Genomic DNA, 22,239 nt, shown 5'->3' with positions numbered 1-22,239 from the left:
GCCTCTTGGCCAATAGCCTAGTGTTGTCCTTTGAAGCTATGAACATATGAAGAAAAGAGATTGTGCCTGCACCAGTCCTATATATTTTTATTGAATAACCTGGTTAATGTAATTGTTTAAAGGATTCATAAGGATGGGTGCGATATCTATCTGCACCAAATATTTGAAATTTTCATGAAAATACAGTAGTACGGCAAAATGGTATCACCATCCTCCTACAAAGGTACATGGTAACTGTCATTGCTTTCATCAGCCATGATGAACAGAGATTAATGATATGTGTTTGAAAACCCTGCCTTTTGGCAAAGAGCTCTAGCGCTGTCTGCCGTTGGGCTAGTAAGGAATGACAGTGCGGATTACAGGAGCTAAAAATCCAAGGATTTGCTTCATCTTTGGAAAGCAATATCTCATTATGCTGCCACACTGATAGGAAACACTCGCGCCCACGCACACACACATAAACATACAAGTGCCAGTAAGTAGTGACTTGGACATGTGTGCCAGCCACGCTGTCACATCCGTAACTGGATCCGGCTTGGGGTATATCACCTGCTCTGCTACTCCACCCTGACAGGCAGTCAGCCTAGTCGCATCTAACGATAAGCACCCCACCCTGACTAAGTTCTACCCATCCATAAACAGCACCTCGGCCTCCCCATTTCAAACCAGGATCCTCGAGCACCCACCCCCTCCGCTTCAGGACTCCCCCGCCCACTGTGTTCACAAATAGACATTCCTGCGCACACCTGAAGCCAGACGTCGGCACACCTGCTCCTAAGGCAGCAGCAGATGCATTCCTACGTGGTTCCAGTGTGCATCGGAGTACCGAAAAAGAGCAGTGGCAGGCACTTAAGTGATCACAGGTGAGTACTAGGAAAATAAAGATGGCACCTTTCAGCCTGCTAAGTGGGCACAGCGTTACAGGTGGGCATACAGAATGTAACACCTACAGACTGACCTCAGCGCCTGAGTCCAGTAATCCCCCCAATTGCTGAGGAATGTAATTACTCCAGTCAGGTAGGGTGGTGGCGGCCACCAGCTTACTCAGGTATGAAGAGCTGATTTTCTTAGAAAGTAAGACAGTTGTGTCTTGTACTGTGCGAGACTTATACAAGGAATGTAACGTATATAGATTGTGTTGCGTGTGCAATAATATATGGCAGCTTCGGTTTTGTAATCAGTCGCTGTAGTCTTTGTGTGGCCAGTTTGAATGCATACCTTGTTTCTCAATAGTGACACTTTTACAAATCACAAGTCTCATACTCACTTTTACTGTTTGGGGGGTGGTGGTTAATACGGACAGTCTATAGTGGAAGGAACTCTAGCTTGTTTTGGCACTATGGCTGAGATTTCCTGATCGTTAACACGACGTCTTATCACAGATACCATATATCTGCCCAAAACTAAACTTTACTTTAGGACTTGTACTTGAAATTGTACATGCTGTCCAAGGGCGGCTGAGTGCTGAATCATTGAACTGACGTGTACTTTCCTTTGTGGAGGGGGCGGAAAGGAAAGGAATTTGGAAAAAGCCTTGTTGGACGGCTGTGACGTGGACTACCAGCCCCTCATTGTTCTCTTAATACAATGTACTTTGTCATCATACGAGGAAACTGTGTGTGTGTGTGTGTGTGTGGGGGGGGGGGGGGTATCTGTGCCTTGTAACACAACACATAAGGATAATGTTAGCGTGTGTCGGTGTGGTGAAGTCAACAAATCCATCTTGATTATTAAATGTTCACACGAGTACAATATCTCTTGCATTTTATCTACATAAAGATAATGTTAATAATGTTAGCGTGTGTGGTGAAGTCAACAAATCCATCTTGATTATTACATGTTCACACGAGTACAATATCTCTTGCATTTTATCTACATAAAGATAATGTTAATAATGTTAGCGTGTGTGGTGAAGTCAACAAATCCATCTTGATTATTACATGTTCACACGAGTACAATGCATCTTGCATTTTATCTAGATGTCCTTTTTTGTTTAAAATAGGTAAAGTCATCACCTGCCATATTCAAATTTCTGAAACTGACTAGCATGTTGTTGTCTACTATGAAAAGTGTTGTCTTAAGTTTCTATATCTAAACTGAAGATGATTTTTAATGATATTCATTTTATAAATAAAACGTGTAACTATAATGCCTGCTACTATATATTTGCCGTTCACCATTTCAAGGAGCATTTTGCACAATTATGAAGCAAACATCCTGGAAGTCCCCGTAGTTTCAATGTAGTCGTCTTATGGTGGACAATGAGCGCCTACATTTTTCTACTTTTAGAAAATATAGTTGTGATTGTTCTGCCTAGCAAAAACACAAAAACTAGTTAAGCTATGTAACCCCCCCCCAAAAAAAAATAATAACATAAAATAAAATACAGCTGTAGTAAGAAAATCGGAACAGACATTTTCTAAGTGCAGAAATACTTTCCAGATTGTGTGTGTGTGCGCACGCGCGCGCGACGACGTTGTGGGGGGGGGGGTACTTGATTTTTTTTTTTTTGGGGGGGTTCTCTGTTTAATGCATCAAGAGTCAACAAAAGGAAACACTGTCCACTTTGTCCTCTGTATTGCTTATATGTAATACATATGCTTGTGCACACAAGTGTACGCAAACACACACCCACGCACACCTCCCTCAGGCTGATCCTGAAAATGATCCGTGTGGGTCGGTATTCTACCGTGATTAGCAAACAACCAAATAAATACATACATCCCTAAAGAAAGAGGTTTGTAATAACGTATTAAATAGTGGACTGCAATCTTTCACCCCAGGAAAAGCATGTTAGCTTTCAAAACAAATATGTTCCTGATGTGCGACTTTGTGTCTAATTATGTTCAGTTGCTTCTCTGATTCTTGAGTTAACAGAAAAGAGACCTCTTCTGTATATGAAATGCTGTTCTTTCTGGGTATCCTAGTCTGTCACTGTTCTACCACATTTCCAAGATTAACAAAATGCCAGTGTACCATAACAGTATGATATTACTGAGCTCCCTTACTAAGAGCACGTGGCCAATTAATGCTAGTGTACCATAACAGTATGATATTACTGAGCTGCCTTACTGAGAGTACGTGGACAATCAATGCCAGTGTGCCATAACAGTATGATTATTACTGAGCTGGCTTACTAAGAGCACGTGGCCAATTAATGCTAGTGTACCATAACAGTATGATATTACTGAGCTGCCTTACTGAGAGAACGTGGACAATCAATGCCAGTGTACCATAACAGTATGATTATTACTGAGCTGCCTTACTAAGAGCACGTGGCCAATTAATGCTAGTGTACCATAACAGTATGATATTACTGAGCTGCCTTACTGAGAGTACGTGGACAATCAATGCCAGTGTACAAAATAGTATGATATTACTGAGCTGCCTTACTGAAAGTACGTGGACAATCAATGCCAGTGTACCATAACAGTATGATTATTACTGAGCTGGCTTACTAAGAGCACGTGGCCAATTAATGCTAGTGTACCATAACAGTATGCTATTACTGAGCTGCCTTACTGAGAGTATGTGGCCAATCAATGCCAGTGTACAAAATAGTATGATATTACTGAGCTGCCTTACTGAAAGTACCTGGATAATTAATAGCTATCATAAATAGTGACAGACTTTAAAGACAAACATCTCCTCATCTGTTTTCTTTAAAACTTCATAAAATGATAAAAAAATCATAAAATAATAGTTTTTTTTGCAGGTCACTATAGCTTTTTCTGACTTTGGTTCCTGATGACCATTTTGTCTTTCCTGTTGTAGCCACATATTTTTTCTTTCCTTTAATAAAGGTTTCGGCCCCATCTCATATTGTGACCATGAACCCCTCTTCTCAGTTAGCCCATCTTGTCCTTCCAAAGCCCAGTAAGCTACGTATTAATGAAAGTGAATAGAGAGCTGGATGTAACTTGTAGATCATCCGGGGGGAGGGGTATGAGCCTACAATTGCACCCCTATATGTGAGAAAGCACTGTGCAATGCTCACCACACAGGACCCAGTCTGAGTGTGCCTCACAGTACGCCCGCAGTGGTTGCTTCCTTCTAGGTAAGCTAATGGTCCTTGAGTCCTTAATTCTAAGTGTTGTAATGCTGGACCTTTGCCCAGCTGAAAGTCTTGTCACAGGATTCTGACAAACCTTACCTTGAGATGGCTTCACTTCTACCACTCTACTAACAGTTCCTCCATTACCCAAAGCTGGTGGAGGAGTAGTCAGTACTCCATGAAACCAGCAAGACTGCAAAACATTTTTCCACAAAGCTGGACTGACATGATTCTGGATAACCTATGTATATTATGGGCATGGGAAGTTACGTGACACATCCATTGTGCAAGGAACGTATAGAGTTGTATAGTACAGAGGTGTGTAAGAAATTCTGATTCTGTACAACATTAATGAACTTTTTATTTAATAACATATTCCCAGTTTTCTTTATGTTGATCTGGGAGCTGTGGTATTGAAACAATGTGCCTCAGCTCTCAGACAGTGCAGCTGTTTATAGATAAGTGTCAACATGCCTTGATTTTAAAGCTAGGCATGACAAGATGAAGGACTGAAAAACAGTCTGCATACACAGAACTGTACAGAAAATGATGGCCATGTTTTACTAGTGCAGTGTAGCTGCCTGCCATGTTAGCATTCTACCCTTCCATTTATCGTTAGCTAACATTCTGCATCTTGGCTTGATTGATGCCAGCTGCAAGCCCATTTGTAAGGTGAGTAGCTGTATGTCACTGTAAAACATTTTTTTTAAATAATGAACTGGTGCACCAGCACTTAGTGTAAAAGTAAAAGTAATAAATCGAAGAAGTGTATTAGTTTTGTTACCTTTAAGGTTATATAGTTGTTCTTACTAACTTGTCGGTATTCACTTACAATGCACCATGCATTAAATAATGCAGTGCTAATATGCATCATGTCAGTATACCTTAGATGAGAACTGCAGTGTAGAAGAAGGTTCAAAACTCATCTTGAAAATCCATAACTGAAATGAAAAGTAGGAGCACAAGAAAAAATACTAATGTTGGTACATTTAATAAAATTGACTGTATTGTTTCTAAACGTATGGTCTACCTTTTGGACTACATGTCTCTCTTCATCCAGAAGGAATCAGTACTTGTTTATTTATTTATTTTTTTATCTTACATTTGTTGGCCAGCTGGATATATTTCCATTTTCAGTAGAGGCCCGGGGAGAAAAGCTCCACATATAAACAACCACCACCACACAAAAATGTTTATAATAAACAAGAAAGGTATTACAGTTTAAATTATGGGAAGACTATGCAACACACTACAATAATACGTCATACACTTACAGATCATTTTACAGTATGAATATCTAGGGCAACCCCAAGACATTATTAGAATACATTTAAATCCTTGGTTATTCTAGTTTACTCCAGACAGTTACTATTTCCAAAGGGTTAGACAGTAACAGCAGAAAAAGGAAGAGGTATAAAGAAAATGGCAGGAATACTACCTGCAGGATACATTCATAGCCAAGTAGAAAAGATGTCTAATTGTTTAAAAAAATAGTTTGTTTGTTTTTGTTTATTTACGTACGTATGTATGCACATATATATGTATTTATTTATTTATTTATTTTTAGATGGGGTCACTGACCCTTATAAGTCATAGGGTTACATTTGTAGTATATTGGGATGGGGGATTTTTCAGACATTTGCACAGGGTTTGAAGTGAGTGCATAAGGTAAATCATTTGAGTGCTGTCCCCTAAAGGCAGTTATCTTTCTTTTTTTCTTCAAATGTTCAGACTGTCTTTTTTTTCCCACAAACATCTTTATTACATTTTCACACATGGCATAGGCAATCTTATATTTATACAAATGAAAAATAAACAGCATGACACCACTTTAGTTGCAAACAGTATACATCACAGACACCATTGAAACAACTGTAGTTGCAAACATTATACATCACTTAGTCTATCCAGTCATTCTTAATTAAGCATTATATGGCTTATTCAAACCCTGCCTGTTAAACCTCATTCTTGCTTTGCATATATTGTTCCCACAATTCCCATTTTTCCTATGTAGTTTGCCCTTTTGTAAAGATCCCAATTAACTATCTGTAGTAAGGTTGGTGTAGACTTTGATTTTCATTTACTAGTAATTGCTTTTTTTGTAATTCAAAAGAGTAAAGAAATCAATAAAATGAATTTATCTTTCAAGTTAAGCCAATCTGCTCACCCAGTATCTCTAGCAGAGTGCTGTATAAGGAATTTTTAAAGTTTGCCAGCTCATTATACTCCAAAAATATGTTCGCAGCTACCTGTTTCTTGCCTGTCACATTCCAACACTTGCTATCCACCTGAAGAAAAATGCTTTGGAGTCTACTTGAGGTATCAAAATACCTATGTAAACACTTGCAGGCAAATATCCTAAATCTTCTAGACTTTGGCAGTTATCTTAATCTGAATGCAGTGCTGCCACAGTTTGCTTAGCCATATAATAGGTTCATAGGTTCATAGGTAGGTACCAGGCTATTGGCCCTAGGGCCTATATAAGCCTAGCCAAAAAGGTACCCTGGCTTTCGCCACCCAAGAAAATTATTTTCCTGTGCTCCTGTTGAGCAGAGCCACAGAAGTGATCCCTGGGGTGAATTTCCTATTTCCTATCCAATCATCAAGATTTTTCTTGAAAAGTGCTAATGAGGAGCTCTGTTTGACACAGATAGGTAGTCTGTTCCAGAGTATGGGAATTCTCTGGGGCAGGAATCTATCTCTCCAGCATGTTCTGTTTATTGTGGTGACAAGGTTTAGGTCCCCAGAGCATGTAGCTTGGAGTGATTGGGATTTCTTTAAGTGGAGCATGTCCAACAGTCTGGGTTTGACATAGCTTGGTATGTTAGGCAGAGATCACCTCTGAGTAAGTGATATGCGATGGAGTAAAGCTGGAGTTTTTTTAGACGGTCTGCCTAGGGCATCTGTTTGAGGCCAGTAATCCTCTTTGTGAGGTATTTCTGTGGCCTTTCCAGTTGTTGTAGATGTCTTGTGAGGTACATACCAAAAGGGGCGTTGTGCTCTATAATGGGTCTAGTGAATGATGAGCAGAGGGGAATAATGACCTCTTTTTTTCTGGATGAGAAACCTTTTGTAATGAGATGAGCCACGTAGAAGGATTTCATGACCACTGTGGTGATGTGATTATCAAAGGAGAGATTACTGTCCACCTGTGTCCCAAGGTCTCTTATCACACATTTGGTGTTAAGTAGACTACCACTTATGTGGTAGTTCATGGGTACAGAGTTTTTACCAAAGGGGATGACAATGCACTTTTTGGCACTGAGCTTCAGGCCTTGGCTTTGACACCAGGCATCTGTCTCAGTGAGACACTTTTGTAGGATGTCCACATGGTTAAGAGTTTTGATTATGGCTCCTAGTTTGCAGTCATCTGCAAACTTTGTTAGCCAAAGACCTTCTGTGTTAGCCTGTACTTCAGAGAAGTAGATACCAAACAGGAGAGGACCCAGGACTGAACCCTGTTGTACTCTACTTGTCACTGGTCTGAAGTCAGATTTGGAGTCTGTTACTTTCACAGTGTGGGTTCTGTCCATGAGACAGTTGGCAACCCATCTTGTGACATAGGGATTTATACCTAGTTTAGTGAGCTTATCTATAATTCCAGAGTGGAGGATGGTGTTGAAAGCTTTGGCGAGATCTAGATAAGCTGTGTGAACCACCTTACCCTCATCTATGACTTTGGTGACTGTTTCAAAGAAGTTACTCAGGTTTAGGAGACATCATCTGCATTTTACAAACCCGAACTGGGTAGGGTCCAGAGTTTGGAGATTACCAATTCTATTTTTATGAGTTCCATGATGATACGTTCCATGACCTTGCAGACCAGGCTCATAAGGCTAATGGGGCAGTAGTTCCCGGGGTCCCTTGTGGCTCTCCCTTTGTGGAGTGGGATAACCATCGCGGTGCACCATTCAGTGGGCACAAAGCCTGAGGTGAGGCTATGATTGAACATGGTACTTAGGTAGGGTGCCAGTTCATTCTGTAATTCATGTAGAATGCAGCCTGGGATATTGTCAGGTCCCATGGATGCTGTGTTCTTGGCTTTGGAGACTGTGTTTTTTACCTGTGCAGCCATGAATACAGGAACTTTGCATTCTTCCGGTATAGAGATGGGCCCTCTAGGGGGTTAGAGGGGGGTAAAGTTAGCACTAAACCTATCTGTCAGGATGTTGGCAATATCAGTTGATTCTGTATATTTAGTGCCATTGTGCTGTAACTCAGAGCAGATCTGAGTGTTGCCATTGAGATTTTTGACATAGCTATAGAATGCTTTGTGGTTGTCTTTAGAGTCAGTGGCAATTTTGTTTTCGTAGCTAGCTTTGGAGGATTTTATGAGGGATCTCAGCTTCTTACTGAGGTTGACCAGGGAGTTCCTCCAGTTATGGGATTTTACTCTTTTTTGCAACAGTTTCTTTCTTCTGTTGTAGAGTTTGTTTATGGCAGAGGGCCACCAGATTGGCTTCCTTTTTTTGGAGGATAGTATCTTGGTTCCATTAGGGATAGCATGATCCATGCACTTGTGTAAGTGCTTATAAAGTGCATTTGTGTAGGATTCAGCAGTCATACCTCTATTGTCCGTCTGCATGGGTGTCATGAAGTTTGCCACTTCTGTCTTAAGAAGTGTGAAGTTGGCTTTGGAGAAGTTTTTTATGGTGGTTTCCCTAATTGGGGGTGGGGGCGGGATGTGAATGTCTTGGCTGATTAGCTTGTGGTCAGATCTGACCAACGAGGAATTGACCTCTGGTGTGGGACACGGGTTTCCCATGTTGGTACTGACCAGGTCTAGGATATTGCTGTCCCTGGTGGGGCTGTGAATAAGTTGATCCAAGGCGTTGGAATTTATGAATTCCAGAAAACTTTGAGCAAAAGAGTTGGTACATGAGTAGTTTTCCCAGTTAATGGTGGGGTAGTTGAAAACACCCATTATTAGGGTGTTAGGTTGTACCCTAATAGTTTCCAGTGTATCAAGAAATGAGGAGTGGGAATCCTGGGGCATGGTGGGGGGTCTGTAGCAAGCTGCAATTTGGATTGCAGTCTTGCCCAGAGTTAGTTGCACTTGGATTATCTCGGATGCATTATGCTGTGCAACTACAGTCACCACCAACCCTAGCCAGGTTTTATAATTTCACAATGATGATAATAAAGCAGAATGGAAGAAATGATTAACAATGAACTATGATTCAGATATGTAGTAATTATTGCGCAGAAATATTGTGTAATTGCTGTTTGCAAACATCACCCATTTTGGAGTCAGAGGATCATGGTGTTGTTTAAGTGCTATTCAGTAGAGGCCTTTATAACTTTCTAAAGATCACAGGTAATGTCCATCATAATGCAGTGCAAAGCATTAATCTATTATCAATAAGTAACTGCATGACTGGTAAATAAGTTTGTTTATTAAGCAGCTAAGTCTTTTATCATATCTGACAGTAAGTGCATATTAGTTGAATATAACATGTTACAGACTGATCAGTTAACAAACAGAAACAGACAAGCTTTACAGGGAGGTGGGGATTGGTATAATGGTTAAGGAGTTTACCTCCCAGTCACAAAGTACAAAAGTTGATCCCCACCTTTAGAAAGAAAATTGACTTGGCTTAAAATGGCCCACCAAGTCTGCTAGCCTTGTATTTATTTATGGTTACCTAAGCAGGCACTTGCCCAGCTTCTGAAACAAAATCATGCTTTCTGTAACCTGTGTCTTGTTTGCCTCTAAAAGGAGGGAATTAACAATTAATCTTTGATAACAGGAAAACATAAATATACAGACTGAGCTAGCCCAGGCACAATTATACTGGAAACAAACCAAAAGAACCAAAACGACTACAGAAAGAAAAACAAATGAGACAAAACAACTGTCTCCGCTATGTATGACAATACGAGTGAAACAGGACCCGGTCAAGTATCACAAAATTTATTCCAACACGAACAAGCACAAAAAAAACATTGGTTATAAAGTTATAACAGTTGTAATACTGGTTTGATGGAAATAAAATCATTAATACCAGGAGATTTTGTGGCATTAGTTACAATTTGCCAGAAAGATTCCCTTTTACATAACTGTGCTTTATGATTACCCCCCCCCACCCCCTGGCTGATATATGTACTTGATCAATAATTGCAAATGTAAACATATGTTTGTCACCATATTTGTTTATATGCCTAAACAAGGCATTTTTTGTGTCTTTAACTTTTATTTTATATAGGTGTTCATAAATACATCTTTTCAGTTGTCTCTCTGTTTTCCCTATATAAAGTACAGTACATGTATAACACTTGGCTAAATAGACAATATTGTTACTGTTACAATTTCCCTTTCTGAACCGTACATATGTCTTATTAATGTCATCCAGTTTAATTCCTACAGCTTCATTAATAGCAAAACATTGTTTACACTGCCCACATTTTTTAGTATGCATATTTGTTGCCATATTATTATGATTATATGTATTTAATAAATTCTTAATATTCATACCCATTTTAAACACAAAATTAGGATCCCTACCAATGACACTTAATAGTTCATCATCCATTACCAATATATTCCAATGCTTCTTTATAATGTTCTTAATATCAGTTACGAATGGGGAATATGTAAGAACACAAACTCTGTTATATTCATTTTGTACTTTATTTATAGTACTTGATGTATTAAAATTCTCATTACCAAGAATAGGTGAAAATTTTTACCCCATTCATTAATAACATAGGCTGATGTGTCATCTAATATGGCTAGAGGATATCCTCTGTTAACGAACATAGTTCTAATATTATTTATTTCATCTTTCATTTTGTTGTAATCAGAGGTCATTCTAGCTACATGTATACATTGACCCTTATATATATTCTTAAGAATATGTTTAGGATGATTATTAGTATAGTCAAGGTAGCCATTCGAAAATGTTTCCTTTCTCAATATTTCTGACTGAAAGCCAGAATTAGTGTGGCTCACATATGTATCCAAGTATGATATACCTTCATGACTAAAATTATACGTAAACTTCAGAAAATGACTGGTGGTATTTATATATTCAAAAAATTCTATAAGTATATCAATGGGCCCATCCCATAATAAAACCATATCATCTAAAAATCATGTATAATATATGATATGTTTAAAATAGTCACTATTGAATAAATGTTTATTCTCCCATTCAAGCATTACTAAATTGGCGAATATGGGGGCACATGATGCCCCCATAGCCACTCCTTTTGTTTGTTTATAATGCTCACCTTCAAAATAAATATAATTGTGTTCTAAGACAAGACTCATCATATCCACAATTAAATTAATACGATCCCAGCTTAAATGGGAATATTTCCTCAAACTATCACAAAAAAATTCTAAACCCTGTTCTTTAGGGATACACGAAAATAAGTCAATCACATCAATAGTGACAAATATCAAATTATTTTTCCATTTATTCCTTGTTAACTTGGATAAAAACATCCATGAGTCCTTTACTATATGAGAAATATACTGGTAAATATGTTTTACCCATTCATCAATAGCTACACCTATATTAAATGTCTTGGCTTTACTACCAGAAATAATAGGTCTGAAAGGTAGGTCATTAATATTTTTATGTACTTTAGGAATACATACTATTGTGGCCAGTATAGGATTATCATTTTTCAAAAAGTTATATATATGTATTGTCTTACATAGCGGAGACAGTTATACAGGAGTTAGAAAAATGTATAAAATTTAAACTCCATAATAAAACCTTTCCAATCACTGTAGTGAATTTAGAGTGAGCATATGTAAACAGATGTGTGTGTATGTGTTTGTATTAGTAAGTAAATAAATAAGTAGTATGTGTAAAATGGAAATAATTTTTATTACCATTCCATCAGGACTTTCAGAAACTTATTTCCACTTATTAGTATCATAAGGTTGTGAGTGTGGAAGAGAGGTGAAGAAGAGAGTACAGGCAGGATGGAGTGGGTGGAGAAGAGTGTCAGGAGTGATTTGTGACAGACGAGAACTAGTAAGAGTGAAAGGGAAGGTCTACAAGAGGGTAGTGAGACCAGCTATGTTATATGAGTTGGAGACAGTGGCACTGACAAAAAGGCAGTCAGAGCTTGATGTGGCAGAGCTGAAGATGTTAAGATTTGCACTGGGTGTGACGAGGGTGGACGGGATTAGGAATAAGTATATTAAAGGGTCAGCTCAGGTTGGAAGGTTTGGAGACAAAGCCAGAAAGGCAAGATTACGTTGGTTTGGACATGTGCTGAGGAGGGATACAGAGTATATTGGGAAAAGATGCTAAGGATGAAGCTGCCAGGTAACAGGAAAAGAGGGAGGCCTAAGATAAGGTTTATGGATGTGGTGAGAGAGGACATGCAGGTGGTTGGTGTGACAGAGCAAGATGCAGAGGACAGGAAGAAATGGAAACAGTTGATCTGCTGTGGCGACCCCTAATGGGAGCAGCCGAAAGAAGAAGTATCATAAGGTCCTGAAAGCTTGTTTAAATATGTACACATATAGATATTGCTTTTGATGCAGATATAGATAGAAACAATAATAGTTTTCTTTTTCTTTTGTCCTTCACCCATGACCATTTTCATCCATTATTCTTTCTAACAAGTGAGGCCATGGTTAATGGTTACCTTCACTGGGTAGAGAATAGGACATTTTTTGCATGCTGTTTTGCAGTTGTAGTAGATCTGTGGGTACTGCATGTCTCTGTAATACAGAAGTTGTTGGTTCTGTTCCCACATAAGGTACAATACCTGGGTTAATTTTCCAATTCTAACACTGCAGTGCAACATAAGGTAGGTGCTGTACTCCTTAATGTGATGTCATTCATATGAGATGCTAAGCCAAGACCTCATCTGCCTGAGTTGGTAGTAGATCATGTGGATGTAAAAGATCCCCTGGTACTTATCAAAAAAGGTAGGGGAAGTTCTCCATTGCCCTGGCCAAATTACCCCTAGGTAGTATGATTACCACCTTGAATTGCACTTGAAAAGAGGCCATTGACTTAGTGGGTTCCTGTGATTGATGGAAAATCCTATGCAATACCCACTGTGCTGAACCTATGCTTTTCCATACCAGTCCTTACATATAGAGTGCACACACACTCCTTAATGGTCTTGTGCTTCCCAGAATCCCTAATTCAGTTAACACAGCCCAGCATCAGTCCCATCTCTTGCCAAGGGGAGCCTGGACTGCTAATTGAACTTTAGCCATCAGAAGTATAAACAAGACCAAACCATACATGCCACAGCTCTGTATATTTACATTTATAGTAGCAGTACTTACCATATTCACATTTACTGCTGCAATGTTCACTGTATTCAAAGGCCTGGATTGTAATAGGACTTGAGCATGGAGTAACACAAACCATTACATTCAAAGTATAGGGTTCTGTCAGGCCACGTTCAGTATGTACTAAATGGGACTGCCAAGGGCCTATGCCTAATTCCAAAAGGTGATTCTCAGTTACCTCACCAAAATAATTTGGCATTGTATTCCCCAATAAACAGTGAAGTCCATTGAAACATAGTTTTCAACCAATCAAAGACAAGTGGCAACAGAATTAGAGACAAACCTAGAAAAAATCAGGGACATTTTTAAAATATTATTACTATTAGTTTGAAACATTGGCAGAATAAGAGAATGTCAAGCAATATACATCTTCTGAAGTAAAAAAAAATCTATAACACTTAATTATTGTTATTTATTGAGTATAATTCACCACCTTTCCTTCAAAAGTCACCAGTTTTAGAAGGGATTAAGAGGGACAGAGCTAAAATTTGAGTCAAAATCAGGGACAGTTGAGAGGTATGAAAGTGCTACAACCACAAAAGAGAATAAAACCACAGAAATAAAGCCAGCAGGATGCGAACAATCCGAGAAGAACACCAAACTTTATTAATGTTAAACGCTTTCTTCTCCACTACAGAGACTTCCTCAGAACAATGTTCCACAGTAATCCAACCAACTAAATATCCCCCCTAATTAATCAATTAACATTTAAAATCAAGATTAAAAGCAATATGCACACCATTATAAATAAAATTAATGAATCATTTATAACATATTTTATAAATACTGAATGCATATAAACCACCTATTTGCCAGTCTAAAAACAGTGGTGAATTAATTACAATTAATTAAAAATACCATTTGCTAATGGACATGTCACCTGCACTAACCTGAAATTTGATCAAGCTTTAAAACACTAGCAATACTTATGGTCTCATTAATACCTGGGTAATGAGAGGCATTTAGAAACAACTGCCATCTCAATTCCATCAGGTCCAAATGTACATCTAAGATGGACCCTTGTTCATCCTTCACTAACTGCTGCAAAACCAACAATTTAAAATGATGTGTCTGATTTTCCTTAATATGCCTAAATATGGCACTAGTGGTCCTACAATATATTATATCACCCAAATGTTCACCTATTCTTAGTTTGAATTTCCTACTGGTTTTGCCAATATAAAAACTAGGACATTCTTCACACTTGGCCATATATATAACACTACTACTATTACAATTGTAATGGCCTCTAATGTTGAGTATCTTTCCATTTGCCCTAATTTGACCCTCAGTCTCCATTATAAATGGGCAAAAGGAACAGGAATTACATTTAAAATTACCAACTTTCCTATTGATCCTACTCTCATGTCCTATACCTTCCAGTATGTTCTTTATGGATTTGTCCCTCCTAAACACGTCTTGGGTTTTTGCCAACTTTTGACCCTACATTAACATCAAATTGAAGAATCTCCCAATTGGCATTTATTACATCAATAATAGTGTTAGCCATCCCATTATATGTTAAAATAAAAGTTGAGCTGTAAAAAACCTTTTCAGAATGAAATCTACCACTGCCTATAAAGCCATGACCCAAAATGGGTCTGTAAAAACCTTGTTTCCGTTTGTGAATTACCTCATGGCTGAGATCCTCCAAAAGACAGTCAGGGTATCCCCTTTGTTTGAACATATGTGCAATGAATTCTAATTCAACCAAAAAGTCTGCATCAGAACTTACCATTCTATTAGCCTTTAACAATTTCCCTCTTTTGATGATGCAGGTGCCAGCTCTCATAATCCAGGTAAGAATTACAAATTCCAAAAGGTGATTCTCCTTTACCTCACCAAAATAATTTGGCATTGTATTCCCTAATAAACAGGAAGAAACAGAGAAGCCCATTGAAACATAGTTTTCAACCAATCAGAGACAACTGGCAACAGAATTAGAGACAAACCTAGAAAAAATCTGGGACATTTTTAAAATATTATTACTATTAGTTTGAAACATTGGCAGAATAAGAGAATGTCGAGCAATATACATCTTCTGAAGTAAAAAAAATCTATAACACTTAATTATTGTTATTATTTATTGAGTATAATTCACCACTTTTCCTTCAAAAGTCACCAATGTTTGGAGGGATTAAGAGGGACAAAGCTAAAATTTGAGTCAAAATCAGAGACAGTTGAGAGGTATGAAAGTGCTACACAAGGAGTTGGCTGCTCCAGGCAGTACCTTGTAGGAAGATATACTGCTTGCAGTACTTAGTTCTACATACAGATGGAGCTGCACCGCAGGTTTTGACAGTCGGGGGGAAAGCCTGAGACCTCACACTTTGTGATTGTGCATAGTTCAAGATTCATAGGTTCATAGATTAGTACTAAACTAACTGCCCTTGTGGGCCATTTTAAGCCTAGCCAATTATCACATGTGATAATCAAACACTATGTCTGTAAAGTAAACACCTTAACCATGTTCCCCAAGTTTATATACTGATGTTTTGCAGTGCTCTTCTGTAAAAAAATTATATTTCCATAGTTGTTTAGTAGTTCTGCATTCTTGTTTAATTTCCTAGCTGAGACAACTAAAGTCATGCCTGCCGTGTTGGTTGCCATGCCTGAATTAAGTAGTCTGCCTTATAGTAGTGGTTTTTGTGCTATGTGGGCTTATAGTAGTGAAGCTTCATCTGTATGTCACACCTGGTATTGCAGGAAGGCTCTCTGCTTGCAATACTAGGTCTGCCATATTAGTGGAGCTGCTCTGGCAGAGAACTTCGGATGGTTTCGGTGACCCTGACAAGTTCTCAGGCAGGTCTGAGCTATGCTGAGAAGAGGTAATGAGATTCTTTAACATAGAAAGTTGTACAATTTCTTTAGCTTTTCCAGAGTAGCATGAGATGACACTCATTTAACGTAATAATTCTTTGTACTGAGGTACTGAATTGGGGTAAACCCTCATCCTAATGGGTTGAATGGATTGCACAGTTTGTAGTGAGAGTGGACATGGTCCACCTCCACTGAGCTGATGTTCCTATGCCATTTTTTAAATCTGGTCCAAAGTTAATTGTAAAAAAGTATGTTAAGTCATATACTACAGTACTGTAATCAACATGTTACAGAGTGCAAAGTAATGTCTAAAATGACTTTATATATTACAAATATACATTTTTAATTGTTTGCTTAGGTAATTTGAGACAAAAACCTGTTCTTGTTTCATTTTAACAGACAGATATAAATAACTTTAAAATGAAATGCAATAAGGTACAAGGTACTATGAGTATAAAGATTGCTCAACATATAAATCTCATCTTACTCGAAATGTAACTAAAACAGCAAATATGTTCTTCAGCATCAAGCACGAGTTAACAACCTCACCCCAGACAAAAATGCATTCAACAATGAGCCCGACTTTTCAGTGGATAAACAGAAGTATCTTGGTCTAAGTTTAGGTCCTTCTCTGAGATTCAAAACTCACACTGACTCTACCATCTCAAAAAATAAAATTCAGCTCAAGGCCCCCTACTCTGTCTCTAGTCACCTAAGAAAGGATGCCAGGCAGGCTCTAGTTAAGAATGTCTTCATAGTTAGACTTGATTATGCTCTTACAATAATCTCCCTTTATTCCTCTTACAACATAAATCAGGACAAAACAGCACTTAACTCTGTATTCAGATTTAGTAACCCTGTCCCCTCATTTGGAACACTACTCCCTAACTTTATAAAATGCCATATGGCTTCTAGTTACAGCTGGTTTTGTTTTCCTTTCATCCTGGCTTACTTTAAAAATGTTATGTGATAGTTTTTGCCCACCTCTTGGAAACAGGCTGGTAGTCAAAAAATCACCCTTCTTTGTCAGAAACAAAGACAGTAATGCTTCAGCCCCTACACAGGCCACCCTTTGCAATCTCAGCCATGGAAAGAGTCATCAGTAAAACAGCCCCTTTTAACTGAAACCACTTATTCATAAAACTCAGAAGCATAATAGAGTACCCATATTTTAGAAGATAGCGTTTGGAGCGACTAAGGGAAACCTTATAAATGGTTATATTTCCTGTTTCCTGGACAAAGGCTAGCTCTCTTTCTTCACTCCATGTCCATAGGCATTAGCCTCCACCATAAATTAGCAACTCATGTATGCAATTATCAGGTCTAGAACTGCTCAGACAATTGGTCAATCTTTGTAAATATGTAAACACAAGCAGGTAATTACAGATTTTAAATAAACTGAATATAATGGGTACTTAGGAAAGGTTTAAGACAAGCAAACCCACCCACTTCTCTTCTCTTCTCTCCTTTCCTTTTTTTCAGGAGTCATATACACACGCTCTTCTCAGCTTCTTCCCCAGCTCTTTATTCAGAAACTACCAAATAGTATTCAGTATGCATAGGAATATCAAGATGGCTCTGTACTATAACTTTATTACTGTGCTGTATGCATTACAAACTGTTACTAAATGGGTATTCCAGAAACATGTCATGAAAAAGCATATAAAACTCATTACTCTGTTATCAATATACATTGAAACATATAATGAAAAAGCATGTAGACCTGTATTATTCCTATGAGCTGTTAACAATGTACATGGCATGAAATATTTAGTTTCTACAACTTTATAAGACAATATTTTCGTTATATAACTCTTTCTGCTATGTATAACCATTATAGCTAGGAGATGAAAACAAACTCTGTTACAATCAAAATTATTGTGTTAACAGTTAATGAGATGTAAACAAACTCTTCTGCAATCATTTCAAAATTACCTGTATAATTAGTCATTTAGTTGTTACCTCTGTAGTAAATTGTGCAGTAGCTCCCTGATCATGGCCAAAGAGGGTCCATGGATCAATTCACTTACCTTGTCAACAAAGGAAAAAAATAAAATAAAAACACAATCTCAGTTTTAACATAAAGCACGACATTAGGGTGTTGTGATCACAAAATTAATGTATTGTTAAGCTGTCTATAAAATGAATGCCATATGCTTTACATTTATTGTGATTTTCCAGAAACTCTCAACAACATGAAAAAATGTCATTATTTAAAACAAAAGCAGATATTAAACTAATATTAAAACAGATGCTCATCTTAAAATTAGCAATAAAATCAAGGATGTTTCAACTAAAATTAACTTGTGTACCTTTTTCATTATTTAGGAAGGAAAACAAGAAAAAACTCAGTTATTATATGTTTGTCGTGTGTTTCACAAAACTAAAGGGCCAGTTTCCAAAATAATCAGGGTAGCATTCCATACAGGCCTCGCCATCCCGCAAAGCTATACTTAGCCTAGTTTTTGGGTCTGCCATGTAATATGACAATACACCAGTGAGTGGAGATTACTTAGGAAACTCTAAACTGTATATCAGAATTTCCAAATCCTAAGAAGAACACCTCATTATACATAGATAATGGGATTCAGAAACATTTTATGTCAGCGACTGCCCTTACATGTGCTTGAAGTTGTTTGACTCTACGAAAGTATGGTGCACAGTTGAGCTCTGAATATGCTCAAATCCCCAGCACCACCATTGTGTTGGCCATTATGTTGCATACACAACAAAGTAAACTGACATGCAGGCAGCATTACTGCTGGAATTTCTAAGTTGGCAGGCTGAGGGTTTGTTGCATAAAAAAACAGTTAAAATATTTTACAACATGCATATTGAGTTGTCCCCACAATGTGAAAGGGAGTGCCAAAAACAACATTACTGCAGATTCTCGTTGGCCTCCACGAGCCTGTCACAGCATGCTAGTCACAGTATAGATCTGCCTGTATTTGCCCTGTAGACATTTGGTCTTTCCACCATGTAATGCAGAAGAAGAAGCATAGTCAACATATAGGTCGAACTCTACCAGCACTGTACAGTCCCACTGGTTATAAAGGTTGGTGCTTATAGTCTGAAGTTTTACACTGGATTTAAAGACTACTGTACAGTTGTAATGTGTTGCAGTATAGTGGCCAAAACCATGGAGTTAGAATTCAAAGTCAGCCCTGTAATTTCTCATTAGCTATATGGCATAAGGTATTATGAGGTGAGGTTTGTATGGGGATTGGGCACTATTTGTTTGATATGCTACTCTAAGCATGGGAATTGTTTTGGAATTCAGCCCAGAATTTTAAAAAGTTTATAAATAAAGAAGGAATGAATCACCATGGTGACTAATTCTTCCCCTTTAAAAAACACCCCATTTCTTTAAAGAAAGTCTCCTATCTTTCATAATATAAAAAAAAAACACCTCAAACAACCTATATACTAAGGTCAATTAAAACAAATTGCAAGAGTTATATTGTTATAACAAGAATTGTATTGTTATAAAAAGAACACAGCTCTTAGTTTCAAAAAACTAGATAAAGAAATGGATTCATTTAGTCCTGGATATATAGTGGCATTCGTTTGAGCCATTTAAGTTCCTGAAATTCCAGAAAATCATTTTCTGTCCAAGGTCTACTTGGTCAATAACTGTAAACTTAAATTTATGGGTTGGATTTTTTTCTATATCTTTATATAATGCATTTTTAGAGTCTTTCCTCCTTATATCATAAAGGTGTTGTATACCTTTTTTCTCAAACTAAGTTTAGTTTTTCCTACATAGAATGCATCACAGTCATTGCACAAACCCAGGTATCTTATACCTTTAATTCCACAGTAAAATATATTGTCCGTATTGATATGGCCATGACCTACCAGATCTATTGACACACCTTCTCTAACATAAGGGCACTGTATTAGTCACCATGGTGATTCAATTTATTATTTATTGAACTACTTAATTATGTATGTATTTATTTATGTATCTTAATAGTGATTGGTTGCTAGTTGCTTTTTGAATCATATAAATAGTGAAGTTTTATTTGTGGATGTTGTTCTGATGAAGTTCCATTAAATTAGGGACAAAAGCACTTAACTTTAGTCAATAAACTTCATTTGGGTTGTGAAAAACTGAGGGGCTACCAGCATAGCTAGCTAGAATTCTGTAAATAATGATATGTCATTGTAAATATTAACATGAGCCACAGGTTTGTGTGACAAATGTAAGAAAACTGTTTTATGGGATGAACTTCAAAAATGTAACCTCAGTACACCCAGCTGGAAGAAAGCTGATAAGTAAAGAATTTTACAACTGTGTGTGATCTTAAGCTTGGAGACAGGATGTCTGCAGCTGGAAATTCTTTCTATTGTCCTACTAGGTTTCACATGTAACATGTCTTTTATTGATGTTTCACATGTAACATGTCTTTTATTGCTGTGACTTCCTGCCATGTGCAGATCAAAAAGAAATCTTAAATTTTAAGTTCTGTGAGCCTGGGAAACTTAAGCAGAAGTAACAAGAATGATGTAATCTGAAATGACTCAGCAGTAATGTGTATTATCAATTTAAGGGCTATCCCAGAAAGTAAGAATAGCATTTTGCATTTGTTTCTGAAGCTGAACACGTCAGCTCACCAGCACTTTGCTTTGCTCTGTAAGTAAGATATTTAGAACAGTGATTTCTCATATATATATATATATATATATATATATATATATATATATAAAATAGTAAGATTAGTATAGCTGTTTTCTATATTTATGTGAGACTATCCTACAATGTTGTTTTAAAGTATTTCCTCTGATTTCTGAACTCTCTAATGCCATTATGAGTTAACAAGTATTGTCTTGTGTTTCTATTATTTATATTAAATATATTTAAACCTTTTTATTGTGGCTGCTTTGTGTAGAGATAATTCAAGCTCTTAGCATACTTGCATGTATTTGGTGATACTATATAAGCCACTCCAATAGCTTTAGCCCTGGCTTACATTTACTATTTGGATAACAGTAACACTGCACAGTAGAATTGGACACCCTTTGGTAAGGCCCTTTATAGTAGCTGATAAGAGTAGTTGGTGGCAGTGGATTATTACCTTATAGCCTGGGCAGAAGGGGGAATAGCTAGTGGACCTGTGCCATCCTTCTCCAGGAGTGTCTTCTTGTTTGTATATAAACCAGATCTTAAAGTTGTGTGTGTGTGGTGTGTGTGTGTGTGTGTGTGTGTGTGTGTGTGTGTGTGTGTGTGTGTGTGTGTGTGTGTGTGTGTGTGTCAGCTACTTGGGCAGGGACACGAAGCACTGGTTGGACAGAGAGGGTACTGGAGGTTTTGGCTTGACTACTTGGCTGAGATCTGAACCCTATTGCTGTGCCAGTGGGGAGTCTTATTGGAGATCTGGAGAGAAAGGGAGAAACCATCCCCAGACTGACTGTGATCTCTGTGTGCTCTTAAGTGAAATTGTACTTTATTGTGTGTGTGTGTGCTTGTTATCTTCCCAATGTGGATGCCCCTCACTGGTGTTAGTGGTGAGGATTAAGGCTCCTTGATTACTGGGCCAGTGCACGGGCATCACATATTAATTGTTTGGCAGTGGTGGGATATCCACATCAAGTATTAAATGTTTGATAGTGGTGAGTTAGCCACATCACACATTAATTGGCCTGTAGTGGTGTGGATAATGAGCATTGCCGCCTCACAGCAAGAGGTTCTCCGTTTCGATCCTTGGCTGGGGTGCCTTCTGTGTGGAGTTTGCATGCCCCCCCTGTGGTAGCGTGGGTTTCCTCCAGGTGCTTTGGTTTTCTCCTACATCCCAAAGACATGCTGTAGGTGGACTGGACACTCTAAAGTGACCCTAGGTGTGAGTGTGTGTGTGCCTTCTGTGGAAGGTTGGGCGCCAGGCTGGCAACTCAACACTGTAAAACTCCACTGCCAATCATGAGCGGACAGGTGGTCTGCCGTGGCGACCCCTAACTGGGAAAAGCCGAAAGAAGAAGTGGTTTGGATAATGAATTCCTGTAGCTTATGTACAGTGATCACTGAAGGTGTTTTTGTACTCTAAATCAGCCATGGAGTGAACATTCAGAGCTCATATCACAATTGTTTTATTTC

At 38.0% G+C, this 22,239-nt stretch overlaps 1 long non-coding RNA gene across 1 annotated transcript in view; it reads left to right on the top strand.

The window, feature by feature from the left end:
* The first annotated feature begins 759 nt into the window (after positions 1–759).
* The window catches only part of LOC122804123, a 34,254-nt gene continuing 12,774 nt past the window's right edge, over positions 760–22,239 (top strand). Inside the window, exon 1 of the long non-coding RNA XR_006365189.1 lies at positions 760–863. This is a non-coding gene — a long non-coding RNA (uncharacterized LOC122804123). The remainder of the gene's footprint in view (positions 864–22,239) is intronic.

Source organism: Protopterus annectens, chromosome 6.part0, assembly GCF_019279795.1.
Source record: "Protopterus annectens isolate FY-2018-M chromosome 6.part0, PAN1.0, whole genome shotgun sequence".
In the NCBI taxonomy this organism is placed as follows: Eukaryota; Metazoa; Chordata; order Ceratodontiformes; family Protopteridae; genus Protopterus; species Protopterus annectens.
This window is presented reverse-complemented; position numbering and strand designations above follow the sequence as displayed.